Below are 23,847 nucleotides of genomic sequence, written 5' to 3'. Positions count from 1 at the left end.
AACACTTTTTAAAAATTTAAACATATACTTGGCATGTGACTAGGTATTTTTACAAAGAAAAATTATGTATATATTTACACATAGACCATACAAGAATGTTCTTGACAGCTCTATTTGATAGTAATATACAGGAAAAGCCCAGCTCTTCATCAATGGACTTACTGTTAGTAAGTGAATGGACCTACAATATAGCACAGGAAAATATAGTCAATATTTTCTCATAACCTTCAGGGAGAATAATCTTAAAAGAATTATAGAAATTCCCATCATGGAGCAGTGGAAACCAATTCAACTATGAAGCATGAGGTTTTGGGTTTGATCCCTGGAGTTACTCAGTGTGTTAGGGATCTGGCATTGCTGTGAGCTGTGGTGTAGGCTGCAGATGTGGCTAGGATCTGGCATTGCTGTGGCTATGGTGTAGGCCAGCAGCAACAGATCTGATTTGACCCATAGCCTGGGAACATCCATATGCTGTGGGTACAGCCCTAAGGAGACGAAAGATCAAAAAAAAAAAAAAAAGAATATGTAAATTGGATGTGTGTTTGTGTATGTGTGCATAACTTAATCAATTTGTTTTACACTTGAAACTAAAAAAGCATTGTAAATGAAGTATACTTCAATAAAAAAATGAAGTCAAAATAAAATAAAAGATAAACTGAAACTTTTCCCTCCTGCGTTGTTGGTGGGAATGTAAACTGGTACAGCCACTATGGAGAACAGTATGGAGGTACCTTAGAAATCTATACATAGAACTTCCATATGACCCCACAATCCCACTCTTGGGCATCTATCCGGACAAAGCTCTACTTAAAGGAGACACATGCACCCGCATGTTCACTGCAGCACTATTCACAATAGCCAGGATATGGAAACAACCCAAATGTCCATCAACAGATGATTGGATTTAGAAGATGTGGTATATATACACAATGGAATACTACTCAACCATAAAAAAGGATGACATAATGCCATTTGCAGCAACATGGATGGAACTAGAGAATCTCATACTGAGTGAAATGAGAAAGACAAAGACAAATACCATATGATATCACTTATAACTGGAATCTAATATCCAGCACAAATGAATATCTCCACAGGAAAAAAATCATGGACTTGGAGAAAAGACTTGTGGCTGCCTGATGGAAGAGGGAGGGAGTTGGAGGGATCATGAGCTTGGGGTTATCAGATACAACTTAGAATAGATTTACAAAGAGTTCCTGTTGAGTGACATTGAGAACTTTGTCTAGATACTCATATTGAAATAGAACAAAAGGTGGGGGGAAAATGTATACATGTAAGAGTAACTTGATCTCCATGCTCTATAGCAGGAAAAAAAATATATGTATATATATATATGTATATATATATACATATATATATATATATATATATATAAGGAGAATGGAAAAATAAATAAATAATTAAAAATTTTACACTAATAAAAAGTTATATATATAATAATTATTATTTTTCCATTATAGCTTGTTTTCAATGTTCTTATAAATGGTGAGTGGACACAACAGCTGTGTACATCCATACAATGGAATACTACACAGTAATAAATAGAAAGAACTATTGATACACAGTAGAACATGAATGAATCTCAAAATGCTTATGCTGAGTGAAAGAAAGCAGCAAGAAAAGATTACACACTGTATGATTCCACTGAAATAAGCTTTTAGGAGATGCCAACTACTCCATATGACAGAAATAGATCAGTGGTTTCCCTGAGGACAGCTGGGAGGAGCAAAGAGAGGGCAAGAAGGTAGACATCAAAGAAATTCCTGATCTTGATGGCTGTGGTGATAGTTTCATGAGTGTATACATATACCAAAACAAGGCAAACGGTATACTTCATTTTTTTACCTTTTTTATTAATGTATAGTTGATTTACAATATTGTGCCCTTTTCTGCAGTATAGGAAAGTGACCCAGTCATACAAATATATATACTCCCTTACTTATATTTTCTGCTATCATGGTCTATCTGAAGAGACTGGATATAGTTCCCTGGGCTGTACAGTAGGACCTCATTGCTTATCCATTTTAAATGTAAGAGTTTGCACACACCACATATCTGTACCCATTCATCTCTTGATGGCCATTTAGGTTATTTTCATGTCTTGCCTATTGTGAAAAGTGCTTCTATGTACATAGTGGTGCATGTATCTTTTTGAATTGTAGTTTTATCTAGATATATGCCCAGGAGTGGGATGGCTGGATCATGTAGTAGTTCCATATGCAGTTTTCTGAGTCAAATGATATGTTTTTGCTATATCAAGTTTATTGTATGCCATTTATACCTCCAAAAATCTGGGTGTTTTTAAAGAAACAATAATAAAATCAAGTATGGCCATGTTACTGCTGTACTGAATCCCTTCCATCTGGTTCCCAAATCAGCCTGAGAATCAAAAAATCAACTGTAGTGGTTAATTTTATATGTCAACTTGGTGAGGCTACAGCATGCAGATATTTGGTCACACATAATTCTAGATGATTACACAAAGGAATCTTTGTGGATGAGATAACAGTATAAACTTAAAACTCTGAATAAGGCAGACTGTCCTTGATACTGTAGGTGGGCCTCACCAATCAGTTAAAGAAATTAAGAAAAAGAATTACCTCCAATAGAGAAGAGACACTTCTGGCAGCAGCCTGTCTTCAAACTCAAACTGCAACTTTCCCCTGGGTTTCCAACCTGCCAACCTACACTGCAGACTTTACACTTGCTAACTTCTGAAATTATATTAGCCAATTCTTTAAAACTGAGATGAGGTGGCAAATGTGGTTCTACTTTTTTTCTTCTTTTTTGGCTGCTCCATGGAATATGAAAGTTCCCAGGTCAAAGATCATATGAGAGCCACATTTGCCACCTACCCCACAGCTATGGCAACCACATCCTTTAACACACTGCAGAAATGCCACAATCCTTGTGTGACAGCAAGAACTCCAAGAATCACTCTTTCTTATACACACACACATAAACACAAACTACACACGCACCATATTTTTTCTACTTCTCTGGAGAATCTTGACAAATACACCTGCCATGACCTAAAGTGCCTACAAATCTGGTCCTCTGGCATCTCTGAACTCATCACCCACCATGCCTCCCACTTAATCACATCCAGCTACAGTGGCCCCATTAATGTCCCTGGAATTGTCCAGGTGCCATCTCATCTCAGTTTTTCTAGGTGCAGATCTCCATGCTTTTGCCCACATATCACCATGACTCCCTTACCTATCCTCATTAATGTCTTTGGATATTACCTTCCCAATGAACTCTACCTAGACCACACATTGTTAAATTATGAACTACACTTCAGCTCTCTTGCTCACCACCCCCCTTTACTTTTTGGAGGTTTTGGCCTCACCCGCATCATATGGAAGTTCCCAGGCTAGGGCTCGAATTGGAACTATGGTAGCCAGTCTATACCACAGCCACAGCAACACAGATTCTGAGCCACATCTGCAACCTACATCACAGTTCACAGCAATGCTGCATCCTTAACCCACCAAGCAATGACAAAGATCAAACCTGTGTCTGAATAATTTTTGAGCTTGTTGCTACTGGCTCAAGACAGGAACCCCTTCCTCCCCCCTTTTTAGGGCTGCTTTATTCATAGACTATTTTAGCTTTAAAAAATTTAGAATTTATTTTGTACAAAGAAAGCCATCTTCCATAGAATTTTCATCTCAGTAAAAAAAATGGTGACAACTTTAAAAATAAGAAAATTTTATGGTGTTTTAGAAGGTTAAAACCTGGAATGGAATAAAAGGAACATAATGAGCTGGAACAGGAGTGCTCAAATGTAAACTCTATGAGGTGATACATTTTTTAATGTGTATTCTCAGAATGTAGAACATTGCCTGGTACATAGTGGTAATGAAATAGATATTTTGGTATACATACGTTGTAAATTCATGCATTAAGATTTTTCATTTTAGAAGAGAGATCTCTGGGGAAAAGACGACACTCATTTCCAAGATGAAAATTAATCCAAGAGCTATAGAGCATTCTCAACACAAGCATCCAATTTAAGGGGGGAAATCAGTCTTACAGGACTGTGGAAATTTGGTAAATGGATTGACTACTGTGTGCTCCCCTATTGTTGAATCACAATCAAATTGAAATTTATTTAGGTTTAGAGAATGAACAAAGTACTTTGTTAACTTGATACTAGATTGAGAAGATAAGAGTTTTGGACTTCACTAAAACTAAACATTAGAAACTTCACTGAACGTTTGTAGCTTTGGAATCTAAGAAGCCAAGACATGGAAACAAACTCAATGTACATCAACAGATGAATGATAAAGAAGATGTGGTACATAATATAATAGAATATTACTCAGCCATATAAAGAATAAGATAATGCCACTTGTAGCAACATGGTTGAGACTATAGATTATCAAACTAAATCAAGTAAACCAGAAAGAGAAAATCATATATCATAGGATACTGCTTATATGTGGTATCTAAAGAAAATGATACAAATTGCTTTACACAAAATGGAAATAGAACCACAGATAGAGAAAATGGTTACCAAAGGGGAAAGGGGGTAGGGACAAATTAGGAGTTTGGGGTTAACATATACACAGTACAATATGTAAAGTAGATAATGAACAAGGACCAGATGTATAGCACATGGAAATATACTAGATATTTTGTAATAACATATTAGGGAAAACAATCTGAAAAAATATAAAATATATATAATATATTTAAAAGTGAATCACTTTGCTCTACACCTGAAATTAACACAACATTGTAGTCAACTACATATCATAATAATTAATTAAAAATTTGAAAGCCAATGGCCAATAGGTGACCACAACATGAATTTTATATATATATATATATATATTCACTTTAAAAAGCTGTAAAAGAGGAGGACAAGATGGCGGAGGAGTAGGAGGACACGCTCACCCTCTCCCACAAACACAACAAAAAATGCACATCTACAGAATAAATGACTCGCACAGAACAGCAACCAGTCACTGGCAGAGGAACCCAAACTCCAATAACGGCAAGAAATTTGTGACATTATTGGGAAGAACGGGAGAAAAGAGGAGAGTGAGAGAAGGTGAATCCGAGCGGGACGGGCGCTCCCGAAAGGGAACTGCGGAGGAGAAAGGGATCCCGCACCCTGGAAAGTCACCTACCGGGCGAAAGATCAAACGAACCGGAGGAATCTCCAGATGCAGAGAAGAGTGTAGCAGTAAGTTGGAGTACGGAAAAGCCGATTAAGAACCCAACGGACCATCTGAACTACGGGCACAGTCACCAAAAATTGAGACGCCTGGGTGGGGGCTGTGCACGGAGACCTCGCCTCTGAAGGTTAGTCCCCGAGAGGGGGCCGGGGGACGCCTGGGTGGGGGCTGGGCACCGAGACCTCGCTGCAGAAGGTTAGTCCCCAAGAAAGGGCTGGGGGGTGCTGCCTGGGTGGGGGCTGGGCACCGGAGACCTCGCCTCCAGAGATTAGTCCCCCGGCTAGGGGGGCGGGGCAGAGAAGAAACTGCTTGGGAGGTCTCGAAACCATTTGACGGGGCAGAGACTGCCTGGGAGACTAGAAAACAAAGCTGTCGCAGAGGAAGGGAGCAATACTCCAGGGGCGGGGAAGTGGAAAGCCACATCAGAGGGAACCTGGGAGAAGAGCCTGGTCTGTGCCCGTGCTGGGGAGGGGAGAAAAGAAGGGGTGGGTCCCCATAGAATACTCCCCATGCCACAGCAAGCTTACAGGCCCGCTAGCTAGCTGAAAACTGTGCTTCCCAGTGCATCCCCTCCCCCCACCCCCGCCACGCCCTACGCTCTCATGGACCTGGGGCTGCCTGCCATCCAGGAGGGCTGGCCTCAACAATTGCCTGAAGCCTACCACCACAGGGGCTGTCCCTGCACAGGCCTGCTTGCCCTTTGGAGGGGCTACACTTCCGCAGAGCAGCACCAAACACCACCAGCCCCCGAGAAAAGGCCTGGAGCCCAGAAAAGCTAGAACAAGTTTAGCCAGGCTGTGAATAGATCGGCCTAATTCTCGGATGGTTTTTCTGAGTTGGGTTGCCACGGGGAGGAGCCTCTTGGGTTTCCAACGGCCCTGCTACCCGCCAAAGCCCCCAGGGGGTGCCCCACTCCCGTGAAATAACTGCTCAGCACCACCAGCACCCTGGAAGAGCCCCTGCAGCCCAGAAAAGCTGCAACAAGCTCAGCCAGATTGTGAAAACTTCCACCTATATTCTCAGGCTGTCCTTCTGAGTTGGGCTACCCTAGGGAAGAGCCTCTTAGGTTCTCGGTGACCCAGATAGCTGCTCCAGCCCCCAGGGGGTGACACACCCCTGAAGAGCAGCTGCCCAACACCGCCAACCCCCTGCAAGAACCCCACAGCCTAAAAACACCAGGGCAAGCTCTGCATGATCAAGTGAAATCTGCTACCATCGTGGTGTGGACCTCCCAGTCCTGTCTGCCCTCAGGAAGTCCTCCTTTATTCAAGGAAACACTGTTAGCTGCATCAACACCCCAGAAAAGCCACACTGCCTCAAAAAAGACTGACCAACAATGCCAGCCCTCAGGAAATATTCCACGGCAGTGACAAGGCAAACACTGCCCGATAACGGAGAGTACAAATCCCTCAGGAGAAAGAAAACAACAAGCAAGATGAAGAAGCTGAGAAACCACCCCCAGTCAAACCAACAGGAGAACTCACCTAAAGCACTCAACAATGAAACAGATCTCTGCAGTCAGACAGACCTGGAGTTCAAAAGAGAAATAGTGAAAATACTGAAGGAATTAAGAGAAGATATGAACAGTAATGCAGACACCCTCAGAAAGGAACTAGAAAATATAAGGAGGAGCCAAGAAAAACTAGAACATTCATTTGCAGAGATGCAAACTGAACTAGGGGCAGTAAAAACCAGAATGAATAATGCAGAAGAACGAATCAGTGATATGGAAGGTAGAATAATGGAAATCACTCAATCTGGTCAATAGACAGAAAACCGAATCAAAAAACTGGAAAGCAATATAAGAGACCTATGGGATAATATAAAGCGGGCCAATCTACGCATAATAGGAATTCCAGAAGGAGTAGAAAAAGATAAGGGGATGGAAAATATATTTGAAGAAATTATCGATGGAAACTTCCCAAGTCTAAAGGATACTGGATTCAAGATACAAGAAGCACAGAGGGCCCCAAACAAACTGAACCCAAACAGACCCACACCAAGACACATCATAATAAAAATGGCAAAAGTTAGTGATAAAGAGAGGATCCTCAAGGCAGCAAGAGAAAACCAGAATGTTACCTACAAGGGAACCCCCATAAGAATATCAGCTGATTTCTCTACAGAAACACTACAGGCAAGGAGGGAATGGCAAGAGATATTTAAAGTGCTAAAAGGAAAAAATATGCAACCTAGAATACTCTATCCAGCAAGAATATCATTTAAGATAGAAGGGGAAATAAAAATTTTTCCCAACAAACAAAAACTTAAAGAATACAGCAACACAAAACCCAGGTTAAAGGAAATATTGAAAGGGCTTCTCTAAACCAAAAAGAAAGGAAGGAAAGGGAAGAAAAAAGAAAAGAAAAAAAAAAAAAAGAAGAAGAAGAGGAAGAACTAGGACTGAGGAAACCACAATCAGAGAGCAGTCACTCAAATAAGCCAGCATACAGATTTAATCATGAACATGCTTCAAACAAAATAAAATTAAAAAGAAAAAAATCAAAAAGAGTCATCAAAACCATAAAATGTGGGCAAGGGATGTCAGGAGGTAAATAACCCTTTTTGTTTATATGTATGTCTCTCGTCTTAATTTTAATATAGTAATGAAGTGTTTGAACTTACCGGACCATCAGGCTAAAACACAAAATAATGGGAAGGGGTTAGCATACTTAAAAAACAGGGCAACCACAAGCCAAAACCAAATATTGCATCTGCAAAAAATGAAAAAAAAAAATACACTCAAGCAGATAATAACAGGAGACCATCAAACCAAAAAAAAAAAAAAAAAAAAAAAAGAAAGGAAGAATGGAGAACCATAGAATCAACTGGAACACGAGGTACAAAATGGCAAAAAATAATCATATATCAATTATCACCTTAAATGTCAATGGACTGAATGCCCCAATCAAAAGACACAGGGTGGCTGAGTGGATAAAAATGCAAAAAAATCTTCAATAAGCTGCCTACAAGAAACTCACCTTAGGACAAAAGATACATATAGATTGAAAGTGAAAGGGTGGGGAAAAATATTTCACGCCAATAGACAGGACAGAAAAGCAGGAGTTGCAACGCTCATATCAGACAAAATAGACTTTAAAACAAAAGACATAAAGAAAGACAAAGAAGGACACTAGTTAATGATTAAGGGATTCATCCAAGGAGAGGATGTTACTATCATCAACATATATGCCCCAAATATAGGAGCACCCAGATACATACAACAAATACTAACAGACATAAAGGGAGAAATCGAGGGGAATACAATCATACTAGGAGACGTTAATACCCCCCTCACACCAATAGACAGATCCTCTAGACCGAAAACCAAAAAAGCAACAGAGATCTTAATAGAAGCAATAGAAAAGTTAGACTTAATTGACATCTTCAGGACACTACATTCAAAAAAATCAGAATACACACTCTTCTCAAGTTCACATGGAACATTCTCAAGAATCGATCACATATTGGAACACAAAGCTAACCTCAACAAATTTAGGAGCATAGAAATTATTTCAAGTATCTTCTCTGACCACAACGCTATGAAATTAGAAATCAACCATGGGAAAAGAAATGAGAAGAAACCTACTACACGGAGACTAAAAAATATGCTACTAAAAAACCAATGGGTCAATGAGGAAATAAAGAAGGAAATTAAAAAATACCTTGAGGAGTTCCCGTCATGGCACAGTGGTTAACGAATCCGACTAGGAACCATGAGGTTTAGAGTTTGGTCCTGCCCTTGCTCAGTGGGTTAATGATCCGGTGTTGCCGTGAGCTGTGTGTAGGTTGCAGACGCAGCTCGGATCCCGTGTTACTGTGGCTCTGGCATAGGCTGGTGGCTACAGCTCCGATTCGACCCCTAGCCTGGGAATCTCCATATGCCACGGGAGTAGCCCAAGAAATAGCAAAAAAAAAAAAAAAAAAAAAAAAAAAAAAGACAAAAAAAAATTACCTTGAGACAAATGATAATGAAGACACAACCTCTCAAAATCTATGGAATGCCACAAAAGCAATGCTCAGAGGGAAATTTATAGTGATACAGGCCTTTCTCAAAAAAGAAGGATGATCCCAAATTGACAACTTAACCCTCCACCTAAACGAATTAGAAAAAGAAGAATAAGAAAGACCTAAAGTTAGCAGGTGGAAGGAAATTATAAAGATCAAAGAAGAAATCAATAAAATAGAGATTCAAAATACAATAGAGAAAATTAATAAAACTAAGAGCTGGTTCTTTGAAAAGGTAAACAAATGGATAAACCCCTGGCCAGACTCACTAAAAAGAGGAGAGAAAGAATCCAAACAAACAACATCAGAAATGAAAAAGGAGAAATCAAAACGCATACTGCAGAAATACAAAAAAAAAACCATAAGAGAATACTATAAAAAACTATATGCCAACAAATTGGACAATATGGAAAAATGGACAGTTTTCTAGAATCTTAGAGCCTGCCAAACTGACTCAAGAATAAATAGACCAACTAAACAGACAAATCACTAGAAATGAAATTGAAGAAGTCATAAAACACTCCCTACAAATAAAAGTCCAGGACCAGATGGCTTCACAGGCAAATTCCATCAAACATATAAAGAAGAACTGGTGCCCATCCTCCTTAAAGTTTTTCAAAAGGTTGAAGAAGAAGTGATACTCCCAAAGACATTCTATGATGCCACCATCACCCTCATTCCAAAACCAGACAGAGATACCACCAAAAAAGAAAACTATCGCCCAATATCTTTGATGAATATAGATGCAAAAATTCTCAACAAAAACTTAGCCAACTGAATCCAACAACATATCAAAAAGATCATACACCATGACCAGGTAGGGTTTATCCCAGGTTTACAAGGATGGTTCAACATACACAAATCAATCAATGTCATACACCACATTAACAAAGAAAAGTCAAAAATCATATGATCATCTCAATAGATGCAGAAAAAGCATTTGACAAAGTTCAACATCCATTCATGATCAAGACCCTCGCCAAAGTGGGTATAGAGGAAACATTCCTAAACATAATAAAAGCCATTTATGACAAACCCACAGCAAATATAATCCTAAATGGGGAAAAACTGAAAGCCTTCTCACTCAAATCTGGAACAAGACAGGGATGCCCACTCTCACCATTGCTATTCAACATAGTTTTGGAAGTCTTAGCCACAGCAATTAGACAAACAAACAAAAAAAATCCAAATAATAAGAGATCAAACTGTCATTGTATGCAGATGACATGATACTATACATAGAAAACCCTAAGGAATCCACCCAAAAACCACTTGAACTGATTAATAAATACAGCAAAGTAGCAGGATAGAAGATTAACATTCAGAAGTCAGTTGCATTTCTGTATACCAACAATGAAATATTAGAAAAGGAATATAAAAATACAATACCTTTTAAAATTGCACCTCACAAAATCAAATACCTCGGAATACACCTGACCAAGGAGGTAAAGGACCTATATGCCGAGAACTATAAAACTTTAATCAAAGAAATCAAAGAAGATGTAAAGAAATGGAAAGATATTCCATGTTCCTGGATTGGAAAAATCAATATTGTCAAAATGGCCATACTACCCAAAGCAATCTACAGATTCAATGCAATCCCTATCAAATTATGCAGGACATTTTTCACAGAACTAGAAGAAACAATCCTAAAATTTATATGGAATCACAATAAAACCACAATTGCCAAAGCAATCCTGAGAAACAAAAACCAAGCAGGAGGCATAACTTTCGAAGACATCAAGAAATATTACAAAGCCACAGTCATCAAAACAGTGTGGTACTGGTATCAAAACAGACAGACAGACCAATGGAACAGAAGAGAGAACCCGGAAATAAACCCTGACACCTATGGCCAATTAATCTTTGACAAAGGAGGCAAGAACATAAAAGGGGAAAAAGAAAGTCTATTCAGCAAGCATTGCAGGGATACCTGGACAGCTGCATGCAAAGCAATGAAATTAGAACACACCCTCACACCATGCACAAAAATAAACCCCAAATGGGTGAGAGACTTAAATATAAGTCAAACTCCTAGAAGAGTCCATAGCCAAAAAACTCTCTGACATCAACATCATGAATATTTTCTCAGGTCAGTCTCCCAAAGCAATAGAAATTAGAGCAAAAATAAACCCATGGGACCTCATCAAACTGAAAAGCTTTTGCACAGCAAAGGAAACCAAAAAGAAAACAAAAAGACAATTTACAGAATGGGAGAAAATAGTTTCAAATGATGCAACAGAAAAGGGCTTAATCTCTAGAATATATAAACAACTTATACAACTCAACAGCAGAAAAACCAATCAACCAATGGAAAAATGGGCAAAAGACCTGAATAGACATTTCTCCAAAGAAGATATACAGATGGCCAGCAAACACAGGAAAAAATGCTCAACATCCCTGATTATAAGAGAAATGCAAATCAAAACTACCACAAGATACCACCTCACACCAGTCAGAATGGCCATCATTAATAAGGCCACAAATAACAAGTGCTGGAGGGGGTGTGGAGAAAAGGGAACCGTCCTGCACTGTTGATGGGAATATAAACTGAGTGGATAAAAATGCAAAAAAATCTTCAATAAGCTGCCTACAAGAAACTCACCTTAGGACAAAAGATACATATAGATTGAAAGTGAAAGGGTGGGGAAAAATATTTCACGCCAATAGACAGGACAGAAAAGCAGGAGTTGCAACGCTCATATCAGACAAAATAGACTTTAAAACAAAAGACATAAAGAAAGACAAAGAAGGACACTAGTTAATGATTAAGGGATTCATCCAAGGAGAGGATGTTACTATCGTCAACATATATGCCCCAAATATAGGAGCACCCAGATACATACAGCAAATATTAACAGACATAAAGGGAGATATTGATGAGAATACAATCATAGTAGGAGACATAATACCCCCCCTCACCTCAAAGGACAGATCCTATAGACAGAAAACCAATAAAGCAACAGAGATCCTAAAGGAAACAATAGAAAATTTAGACTTCATTGATATCTTCAGGACACTACATCCAAAAAAATCAGAAGACACATTCTTCTCAAATGCTCATGGAACATTCTCAAGAATCGACCACATATTGGGACACAAAGCGAATCTCAATAAATTTAGGAGCGTAGAAATTATCTCAAGTATCTTCTCTGACCACAATGCCATGAAATTAGAAATCAACCATGGGAAAAGCAAAGAGAAAAAACCTACTCCATGGAGACTAAACAACATGCTACTAAAAAACCAATGGGTCAATGAGGAAATCAAGAAGGAAATTAAAAACTACCTTGAAACAAATGATAATGAAGACACAACCTCTCAAAATCTATGGGAGGATGCGAAAGCAGTGCTCAGAGGGAAATTTATAGCAATCCAGGCCTTTCTCAAAAAAGAAGAAAGATCCCAAATTGACAACTTAACCCTCCACCTAAACGAATTAGAAAAAGAAGAACAAAGAAGTCCTAAAGTCAGCAGAAGGAAGGAAATTATAAAGATCAAAGAAGAAATCCATAAAATAGAGACTCAAAAAACAATAGAGAAAATTAATAAAACCAAGAGCTGGTTCTTTGAAAAGGTGAACAAAATTGACAAACCCCTGGCCAGACTCACTAAAAAGAGGAGAGAAAGAACCCAAATCACCAAAATTATAAATGAAAAAGGAGAAATCACAACGGATACAGCAGAAATACAAAAAACCATAAGAGAATACTATGAACAACTGTATGGCAACAAGTTTGACAATCTGGAAGAAATGGACAATTTTCTAGAATCTTACAGCCTGCCAAAACTGAATCAAGTAGAAACAGACCAACTGAACAGACCGATCCCTAGAAATGAAATTGAAGAGGTCATAAAATCACTCCCTACAAAAAAAAGTCCAGGACCAGATGGCTTCACAGGTGAATTTTATCAAACATATAAAGAGGAATTGGTGCCCATCCTCCTTAAACTCTTTCAAAAGGTTGAAGAAGAAGGAATACTCCCAAAGACATTCTATGAGGCCACCATCACCCTCATTCCAAAAGCAGACAGAGATACCACCAAAAAAGAAAATTATTGGCCAATATCATTGATGAATATAGATGCAAAAATTCTCAACAAAATCTTAGCCAACCGAATCCAACAACATATCAAAAATATTATACACCATGACCAGGTAGGGTTCATCCCATGTTCACAAGGATGGTTCAACATACGCAAATCAATCAGCATCATACACCACATTAACAAAAAAAAAGTCAAAAATCATATGATCATCTCAATAGACGCAGAAAAAGCATTTGACAAAGTTCAACATCCATTCATGATCAAGACCCTCGCCAAAGTGGGTATAGAAGGAACATTCCTGAATATAATCAAGCCATTTATGATAAACCCACAGCAAATATAATCCTCAATGGGGAAAAACTGAAAGCCTTCTCACTCAAATCTGGAACAAGACAGGGATGCCCACTCGCACCACTGCTCTTCAAACATATTTTTGGAAGTCCCGGCCACAGCAATTAGACAAGCAAAAGAAATAAAAGGCATCCAGATAGGAAGAGAAGAGATCAAACTGGCACTGTATGCAGATGGCATGATACTATACATAGAAAACCCTAAGGACTCTACCCCAAAGCTCCTTGAACTGATTCATAAATTCAGCAAAGTAGCAGGATATAAGATTAACATTCAGAAGTCAGTTGCATTTCTGTATATCAGCAATGAAACATTAGAAAAGGAATACAAAAATACGATACCTTTTAAAATTGTACCTCACAAAATCAAATACCTCGGAATACACCTGACCAAAGAGGTAAAGGACCTATATGCCGAGAACTATAAAACTGTAATCAAAGAAATCAAAGAAGATGTAAAGAAATGGAAAGATATTCCATGTTCCTGGATTGGAAAAATCAATATTGTGAAAATGGCCATCCTACCCAAAGCAATCTACAGATTCAATGCAATCCCTATCAAATTACCCATGACATTGTTCACAGAACTAGAACAAACAATCCAAACATTTATATGGAAGCACAAAAGACCCAGAATCACCAAAGCAATCCTGAGAAACAAAAACCAAGCAGGAGGCATAATTCTCCCAGACTTCAAAAAACACTACAAAGCCACAGTCATCAAAACAGTGTGGGACTGGTATCAAAACAGAAAGACAGACCAATGGAACAGAATAGAGAATCCGGAAATAAACCCTGACACCTATGGTCAATTAATCTTTGACAAGGGAGGCAAGAACATCAAATGGGAAAAGGAAAGTCTATTCAGCAAGCATTGCTGGGAAACCTGGACAGCTGCATGCAAAGCAATGAAACGAGAACACACCCTCACACCATGCACAAAAATAAACTCCAAATGGCTGAAAGACTTAAATATACGACAGGACACCATCAAACTCCTAGAAGAAAACATAGGCAAAACACTCTCTGACATCAACATCATGAATATTTTCTCAGGGCAGTCTCCCAAAGCAATAGAAATTAGAGCAAAAATAAACCCATGGAACCTCATCAAGCTGAAAAGCTTTTGCACAGCAAAGGAAACCCAAAAGAAAACAAAAAGACAACTTACAGAATGGGAGAAAATCATTTCAAATGATGCAACTGACAAGGGCTTAGTCTCTAGAATATATAAGCAACTTATACAACCCAACAGCAAAAAAACCAATCAATCAGTGGAAAAATGGGCAAAAGACCTGAATAGACATTTCTCCAAAGAAGATATACAGATGGCCAACAAACACATGAAAAAATGCTCAACATCGCTGATTATAAGAGAAATGCAAATCAAAACTACCATGAGATACCACCTCACATCAGTCAGAATGGCCATCATTAATAAATCCACAAAGAACAAGTGCTGGAGGGGCTGTGGAGGAAAGGGAACCCTCCTGCACTGCTGGTGGGAATGTAAACTGGTACAGCCACTATGGAGAACAGTTTGGAGATACCTTAGAAATCTATACATAGAACTTCCATATGACCCTGCAATCCCACTCTTGGGCATCTATCCAGACAAAACTCTACTTAAAAGAGACACATGCACCCGCATGTTCATTGCAGCACTATTCACAATAGCCAGGACGTGGAAACAACCCAAATGTCCATCGACAGATGACTGGATTCGGAAGAAGTGGTATATATACACAATGGAATACTACTCAGCCATAAAAAGGATGACATCATGCCATTTGTACAACATGGATGGAACTAGAGAATCTCATCCTGAGTGAAATGAGCCAGAAAGACAAAGACAAATACCATATGATATCAGTTATAACTGGAATCTAATATCCAGCACAAATGAACATCTCCTCAGAAAAGAAAATCATGGACTTGGAGAAGAGACTTGTGGTTGCCTGATGGGAGGGGGAAGGAGTGGGAGGGATCGGGAGCTTGGGCTTATCAGACACAACCTAGAATAGATTTACAAGGAGATCCTGCTGAGTAGCATTGAGAACTATGTCTAGATACTCATGTTGCAACAGAAGAAAGGGTGGGGGAAAAAACTGTAACTGCAATGTATACATCTAAGGATAACCTGACCCCCTTGCTGTACAGTGGGAAAATAAATTAAAAAAAAAGAAATGCTTTGAAATAAAAGATATGGTCAAATATTAAACAAAAAAAAGCTGTAAAAACACAAATGTAATAATAATATAACACATGGAAAAAATTGAAACCAAATACACATACAAACAGATGAGTTTGATGCTTTGAAAACCAAAAAATTAAATATGTGTTGTTGCTACTGATATAATTAGAGTTATGGAGGAATAAATGGATAAGAGGTATGACCAAAGGGAAAATGATTGATCCAGTAATAATGACTATTTAAAGGACAGTGAAGAGAAGTGCTAGAGACATCGATGGTCAACACACAACTTTTTAAGGCATTACTGACATGGTCAGTGAGTAAATAAGTATATGGTTAGGTTATTCTCACTTGGCAAAAAGGTTATAGTTTCTGATAAGAATCTCCATAGCCAATGTCACGTCTCTGTTTCTTCGGCTGTAGATGAAAGGGTTCAGCATGGGGGTGACCACTGTGTACATCACGGAAGCAATGATGTCTTTGTCATGGGATTGGCTTGATGAGGAGGAAAAGTGCAGGGCCATCATTGTCCCAATATAATAGAGACATCACAGCTAGGTGGGAGCCACAGGTGGACAAGGCTTTGCAGATACCTTTAGTAGAGGGGACTCTAAGGATGGTGACCCCAATGTGGCCATAAGAGACCAGGATGCCACTCAGTGGAATAAGTAGAACCTCAGCCCTTGCGGTACATATGACCACTTCATTTAGAGAGGTGTCTGAGCTGGACAGCTTAAGCAGGGCAGCAAAATCAAAGGAGAAGTGGAGGAGGAGGTTTTCAGCACACAAGGACTGTTGAGACAGGAGGAGGGTGTGGGTCAAGGCATTGGCACAGCATAGGAACCAGGATCCATCCAACAGACAGAGACACAACTCTTCCCTCATGATGATGGAATAGTGTAGAGGGTGATGAATAGCCACATACTTGTCACAGGCCTTCACTGCAAGAATAAGGTAATCAGTGCAAGCAAATTATATGAAAAAAATCATCTGTGTTACACACTCTGCATACGAAATGGATTGATCTTGATTCTGCATGTCCATCAGCATCTTAGGATGGTGATGGATGAAAAGGAGATGACCATGAGGGCCAATTGGCTGAGGAAGAAGTACATGGGGGTGTGGAGGTGAGGGTTCAGCCTGATGAGCAGGATGATGAGCAGGTTCCCCAGCAATGTGGTCAGTTACATGGCCAGGAACAGGGCAAAAACACACACTGCTTCTCTGACTGGATGGTGAGCCCCAGGAGGAGGAATTTGGTCATGTGACTCTGGTTATCCCTCCTCATGCTGCTGCTGAGGGGAAATGGGAAATGCCAGGAACTTAGAAGTACTGAGATTAGCAGTTACCACGTGGTCACATGATTTCTCAGAATGACTATGTCAGTGTACAGACAGGTCTCACTACACTCCACTCACACACTGATGCCTAATCCAGTTTGGTGAGTGAAACACAACATGAATTTTCTGAACACTGACACAGTCACATGAAGAAAGTATATGACTTCAATCAAACCCTTCAGTGGAAATATGGAATTGCTCATTCTCTTTCATACAAAGTGGAGACACCATGATAGACAAAAGGGAGGGAGTAATAAAAAGGACATAGTCAATTCCATGGCTCTACTGTCAGACTGCATAGGTACTGTGTCTGTCTTACACACACACACACACACACACACACACACCAATGAAAGCACTACTTGGAAGACTAATGTACCATGTAAAAACTAAATTTATCAACATATTAACTTACTTTTTATCATCAGGATAACTACAAGAATTAAAAATAAAGAATAAGGAGAGGAAGAAATAAAGGAAGAAAGAGGAAGAAACAAAGGAAGAAAGAGGAAGAAATAAAGGAAGAAAGAGGAAGAAATAAAGGAAGTAAGGAAGCAAACAACAAAAAAAAGGGAAGGAAGGGAATGAGGGAGGAAGGAAAAGACAAATATTAAGAAAGTTCCTCCAAAAATTCAGTAGAATTTCCATTTGATGAAGGATTTTTACTTCTGCTTATATACACAGAATAACTGAAAGCAGGGGACAAAGAGGTATTTATACATCCATATTTAAAAGAGCGTTATTCACAGTAGCCAAAAGATGGAAACAACCCATGTCCTTTAGCAAATGATTAAATAAATAAAATGTGGTCAATACATACAGTGGAAGACTCTTCAGCCTTAAAAAGGAAAGAAATCCTGATACAACTACAACATGAATGAACCTTGAAGACAGTATGCTAAGTAAAATCATGCAGTCACAAATGTGTAAATATGGTAAGATTCCATTCATATGAGATTCCTAGAATACTCAAATTAATAGAGACAAAAATGGAATGGTGACTGCCAGAGGGTGGTGAAGGGAGGAAAATGAGGAGTTATTGTTCAGTGGGTACAGAGTTTCCATTTGGGAAGATAAAAAATTCTGGAGGTGGATGGTGGTGATGGTTATAAAACAACATGAATTATTAGTGACACAGAAATGTACACAAAAATATTTAAGTATTAAATTTTGTTACATGTATTTTAGAACAACAAAAATTTCAAGTTTAGAAACTATATCACAATTCAATAAATATTGACTGAAAATAGCAATCAAAATGAGAAGGACCCCCAAAATAGATAAATCAGCTCATTATTTGGGCAGGATGAGTAAGCAGGCATCAGGAACTAAAGATGACAAAGATACAGGAGGCCATCAGACAAGATCAAGCAACTCCCTGAAATGTGTGTTTACTTCTGAGGTCTGCCTCTCACATCCAGGAAACAGTGCAGGTCCAGACCATGGACACCCTTTGAAGATTAGTTGGTCCACAGAACTTCACTCCTTGCTTTTTTAAATAAATTTCCAAATAAATATCTTCCTTCATATCTGCCATTGTCTCTCTCTGGACTTCAATCACCATGGCTTTAAAATGGCTCAGTTCTGAGCATGCATGCAAAATTAGGGACAAGTGAATTTGCCCAGTGAGGTGACCAGAGAGCTGATATATTACAGATGCTGTATGACCAAAGACCTATATCAGAATTCAGTCATCTGACTAACTAGACAAGGTTCCTATATTGACAACAACTTATTCCCCAGAGTGAAAATGTGGGAGTGTCTCCTTTGGTCTTCTGACCATTTTATGATTGGGTTGATTGTTTTTATTGTTATTATTGTTTAGTTGTATGAGTTGTTTGTATATTTTGGAGATTAAGCCTTTGTCATTTGCATTGTTCACAACTTTTTTCTCCCATTTGAAGGTTGTCTTCTCATTTTTGTTTAGGGTGGCAGGTGCAACAAATGGAAGTTGCCAGGCTAAGGGATTGGAGCCACCACTGCTGGCCTATACCACAGCCACAGCAATGCCAGATCTGAGCCACATCTGTGACCTGCACCACAGCTCATGGAAATGCCAGATTCTTAACCCACTGAGTGGAGCTGGGGATCAAACCCACATTCTTATGGCTTCTAGTCAGGTTTGTTACCACTGAGTCCCAAGAGGAACTCCTGTCTTTTATTTTTTTTAATTGTTTTCTTTGAAAAACTTGAAAGTTTGATTAGGTCTCATTTTAAAATTTTTGTTTTTATTTGTCTTGCCTTGAGAAACTGACCTAAAAAAATATTTGTAAAACTTATGTCAGAGAAAGTTTTGCCTATGCTCTCTTCTAGGAGTTTTATGGTGTCTTGTCTATGTTTAAGTCTTTAAGCCATTTTGAGTTTATTTTTTGCATGTTATGAGGATGTGTTCTCGTTTCCTTGATTTACATGTAGCTGTCCAACTTTGCCAGCATCACTTTCTGAAGAGACTGTCATTTTCCCATTTTATATTCTTGCCTCCTTTGTCAAATATTAATTGACTATAGGTGCCTTGGTTTCTTTCTTTTTTATTTTTTCCACTGTACAGCATGGGGGCCAAATTTCACATACATGTATACATAAATTTTCCTCCCATTGTTGTGTTGCGAAGTATCTAGACATAGTTCTCAATTCTGCACAGAAGGATCTCATTGTAAATCCATTCCAAGAGCAATAGTATTCATCTGTTAACCCCAGGCTCCCAAACCCTGCCACTCCTTTCCTCTCCCCCTTGGCAGTCACAAGTCTATTCTCCAAGTCTATAATTTTCATTTCTGTGGAAACATTCATTTGTACTGTATATTAGATTCCAGTTATAAGTGATATCATATGGTATTTGTCTTTCCCTTTCTGACTTATTTCACTCAGTATGAGAGTTCCTTTTTTCATCCATGTTTCTGCAAATGGCATTATGTCATTTTTCTTATGTCTGTGTAGTATTCCATACAATTTCAATGTGTTAATACACATTACAACACATGAGCTCAAGCTGGCAGCTTCAATTCTAGTTTGAACCATAGAGTTCTTTATAGCTTCTCTTTTTCCATGTACATTGCACCTTTCCCCCAGTAGGAAGTCAGTCCCCTTTTCCAGGATGAGTTTAATTACTTACTAAATCTTTGAATACATGTAATTTCAGAATCTTGAATTTAAACCACTGTTAATGATGAACTAACTTCAGCTCAAAAAATTTGCTTACAAAAAATATGCTTACTTTTTTTAGTTATCATGAGAGAATTTTATAAACAGAATTTGGTATTCAACAATAACATTAGGAGCTCCTGTCATGGTGCAGTTGAAACAAATCTGACTAGGAACCATGAGGTTGCAGGCTCAATTCCCGGCCTCACTCAGTGCGTTAAGGATCCGGTGTTGCTGTGAGCTGTGATGTAGGTCGCAGAGGTGGCTCAGATCTGGTATTGCTGTGGTGGTGGCATAGGTCAGCTGCAACAGCTCCAATTATACCACCAGCCTGGGAAACTCCATATGCCATGGGTTCAGCCCACAAAAGACAAAAAAAAAAAAAAAAAAAAAAAGAATATTAACCCAATTACTTTATTTTCCCCTTCTGGTTATGATATTAACTTGAAATACAGTTAGGCTCATTTTTTGGTTTTAATCTATTTTGCTTTATTTTCCATTTCCTTCTTTTTATTTTTTCGTAGGTGAAAGATAATGCACTCGAAACTACAGAAATAAATGTACACATCTTCCAATCTTTTCTATCCTATTCCCACCCCAAACCCTGTAGGTAAGCAGTTTCATTAGTTTCAAACTGATTCCTCATGTGTTACTCCTTCTCAATGGGAAGATACAGGTATATAGTTTCCCTTCTTTTTCACATAGGAAGTAGCATGCTATAGATGCTCTTTTATGCATTGTTTTTTCCATTGAATAGTGTAACTTGGAAATCCTACCACATTGGTGTAACTTGGAAATCCTACCACATTGACTCATAGGTATCTTTGCTATTATTTTTTCATAGCTGTCAGGTTCTCAAATGCATAGGTTCCATAGATTTAAAGCCCTACAACAAAGTAGCAGTAATGAATGTACTAAATGCCACCTAACTATATACCACAAATCGTTAAAATGGAAAATTTCATGTTGGGTGGCACATTATATCACAGTAAATTTTTTTAAGAAAAAGAAAGTCATAATCTCTACATAAAGCACAGAGAAAAATAATAAAATAATAATAATGTATGATTAATAACTTAATGGAAGGGATATGTAATACCAAATTATAAAGAGAAGCAAATAATAAAGGGGAATCAGGTCTGGACTAGCAATCCCAAGAGGGAACTGTGAAGGAGAAGGGGAATCCACAGCCTGGAAAATCACCTAACCAATGGAAAGAGCAACGAAGTCAGAGGGAGCTCCAGACTTCAAGAAAAGTACAGCAGCCAGTCTGAGATCTAAAAAGCAGAGTGAGAGCCACACAGATCACCTGAATCACTGGCACAGACACCAAAAACAAAAATGCCTGGGTGGGGGATGGGCAACAAGACCTAGGCCCCTAGAGGTTAGTCCCTGTGAGTAGGCTGGGGTTGGCAGTGTGGAGACAGCCTGAGGGATTAGGAAGTGGTGTGTCACAGGTGGAGGGAGCAATGCGCTAAGGGCTGAGGAGTGGAAATCCACAACAGAGCAAACCTGAGAGAAAGTCTGGACCTGAAGGAGAGACAAGGCACTATTGTTGGGGAGGGGAGGGGAGGAGAGAGGAGAAGGGGTGGACTCCCATAGAATACTGCTCGCATCCCAGTATGCACACTTGCCGGCCAGCTAGCAGAGAGCAGAGCTTCCCAGCACATCCCCCTCCCCCAATCCACACATGCCTGGCCAGAAGCCACCTTCTATCCCAGCAGACTGGCCTCAGCACCCTCGGGAAGCCATCCACCACCACAACTTTCGCTGGCTGACCTGCCCACACACAGGAAGCACCTCATTCCTGCAGAGTAAGCTGCGCCTGACCGCTCACCCTCGGGAAGAGCTCCATGGCCCAGGAGCTCCAAGGCAAGCCCTGCCTGGCCACAAGAAGTGTGCCTACACTGTGGTGTGCACCTGCCAGTCTCACCCACCCTCCAGAAATGTTCCTTTGCCTTGGAGCTAGCAGTAGCCCTGCCAGCCCTCAGGAAGCACTGCACTCCTGCAGAGCAAGACTTCTGGTGCCATCTGCCCTTGGGAAGAGCTCCATGGCCCAGGAGCACCAGAGCAAGACCTGCCCAGCCACAAGAGGTGTGCCTACTATGCGGTGCACACCTGCCAGTCCTGCATGCCCTTGGGATGTGCTATTTTGCCTTGGAGGGAGTCACCTACACCCACCCACCCTCAGGAAGCACTGCACTTCTGCCAAAAAAGCCTCCCAGCACTGTCCACCATTAGGAAGAGCTACATGGCCCAAGAGCATCAGGGCAAGACCTCCCCAGCAAGGGGAAGTATACCTACACTGCAGTGCATACCTACCAGTCCCAACTGCCCTCAGAAAGTGCTCCTTTGCCTTGGAGGAAGAAGGTTAGCCCAGCCCACCCTCAGGAAGCACTGCACTTCAATGGAGCAAGCCTCCAAGGACCATTCACCCTCAGGAAGAACTCCACAGCCTAGGAGCAACAGGGAAAGACCTGACCAGCCATGAGAAATGTGCCTACACTGTGTGTGCACCCTCCAGTCCTGCCCACACTTGGGAAGTGCTTCTGTGCCAGGGAGCCAGCAAGTTAGCCCTGCTGGCCCTCAGAAATTGGGCACTCCTGTGGAGCAATCTGTGCAGCAACTTCAGCACTCGGGGAGAACTCCAGAGCCCAGGAACACCAGGGAAAGATCTGCCCAGCCATGGTAAGTGCACTTACACCACAGTGTGTACCTTCCAGTCCTGCCCATGCTCAGGAAGTGCTCCTTTGCCTCAGAGCAAGCCAATAGTCCCAACATCCCTAGTGAAGTGCTGCACTTCTGATGAGAAATACTCCCAGCATTGTACACTCTTTGGAAGAGCTCTGCAGACCAGGAGCACCAGGGCAAGCCCTGTCCAGCCACAGAGAGTGCACCTTCATGATGAAAAAGAAAAACATGAGCAAGACGAAGAAGCTCAGAAACTACTCCCACTTAAACCAACAGGAGAACTCACCTAAAACAGTCAACAATGAAACAGATCTCTGCAGTCTGACAGACTTGGAGTTCAAAAGGGAGATAGTGAAAATACTGAAGGAATTAAGAGCAGATATGAACAGTAACATAGACTCCCTCAGAAAGGAACCAGAAAATATAAGGAGAAGCCAAGAAAAACTAGAAAATTCATTTGCAGAGATTCAAATGGAGCGAAAGGCAGTAAAAACCAGAATGAATAATGCAGAGGAATGAATTAGTGATGTGGAAGATAGAATAATGCAAATCACCCAAACAAAACAGCACACAGAAAACCAAATGAAAAAAACATGAAAGCAATATAAGAAACCTATGGGATAATATAAAGCAGGCCAATCTATGCATAAGAGGAATTCCAGAAGGAGAAGAAAAGGGGATTGAAAATATATTTGAAGAAATTACCACTGAAAACTTTCCAAATTTAAAGGGTACTGATTTCAAGACAAAGGAAGCACAGAGGGCCCCATCAAATTGAACCCAAATAGACCCACACTTAGACAAATTATAATAAAAGTGGCAACAGTTAATGATAAAGAGGATCCTAAAGGCAGCATGAGAAA

General features: G+C 39.7%; 1 long non-coding RNA gene across 1 annotated transcript in view; it reads right to left on the bottom strand.

Annotated features, from left to right (window-relative positions):
- The window catches only part of LOC146407209 (uncharacterized), a 266,633-nt gene that overhangs the window by 110,779 nt on the left and 132,007 nt on the right, over nt 1–23,847 (bottom strand). The window lies entirely within an intron of this gene.

Source organism: Sus scrofa, chromosome 1 (assembly GCF_054392235.1).
Source record: "Sus scrofa isolate SSC_HxYL_T2T_F1_AM1 chromosome 1, Sscrofa_HxYL_maternal_Yorkshire_Landrace_v2.0, whole genome shotgun sequence".
NCBI classification, from domain to species: domain Eukaryota; kingdom Metazoa; phylum Chordata; class Mammalia; order Artiodactyla; family Suidae; genus Sus; species Sus scrofa.
Note: the sequence above shows the minus strand (reverse complement) of the source record. Positions and strands in the feature narration are given on the sequence as shown.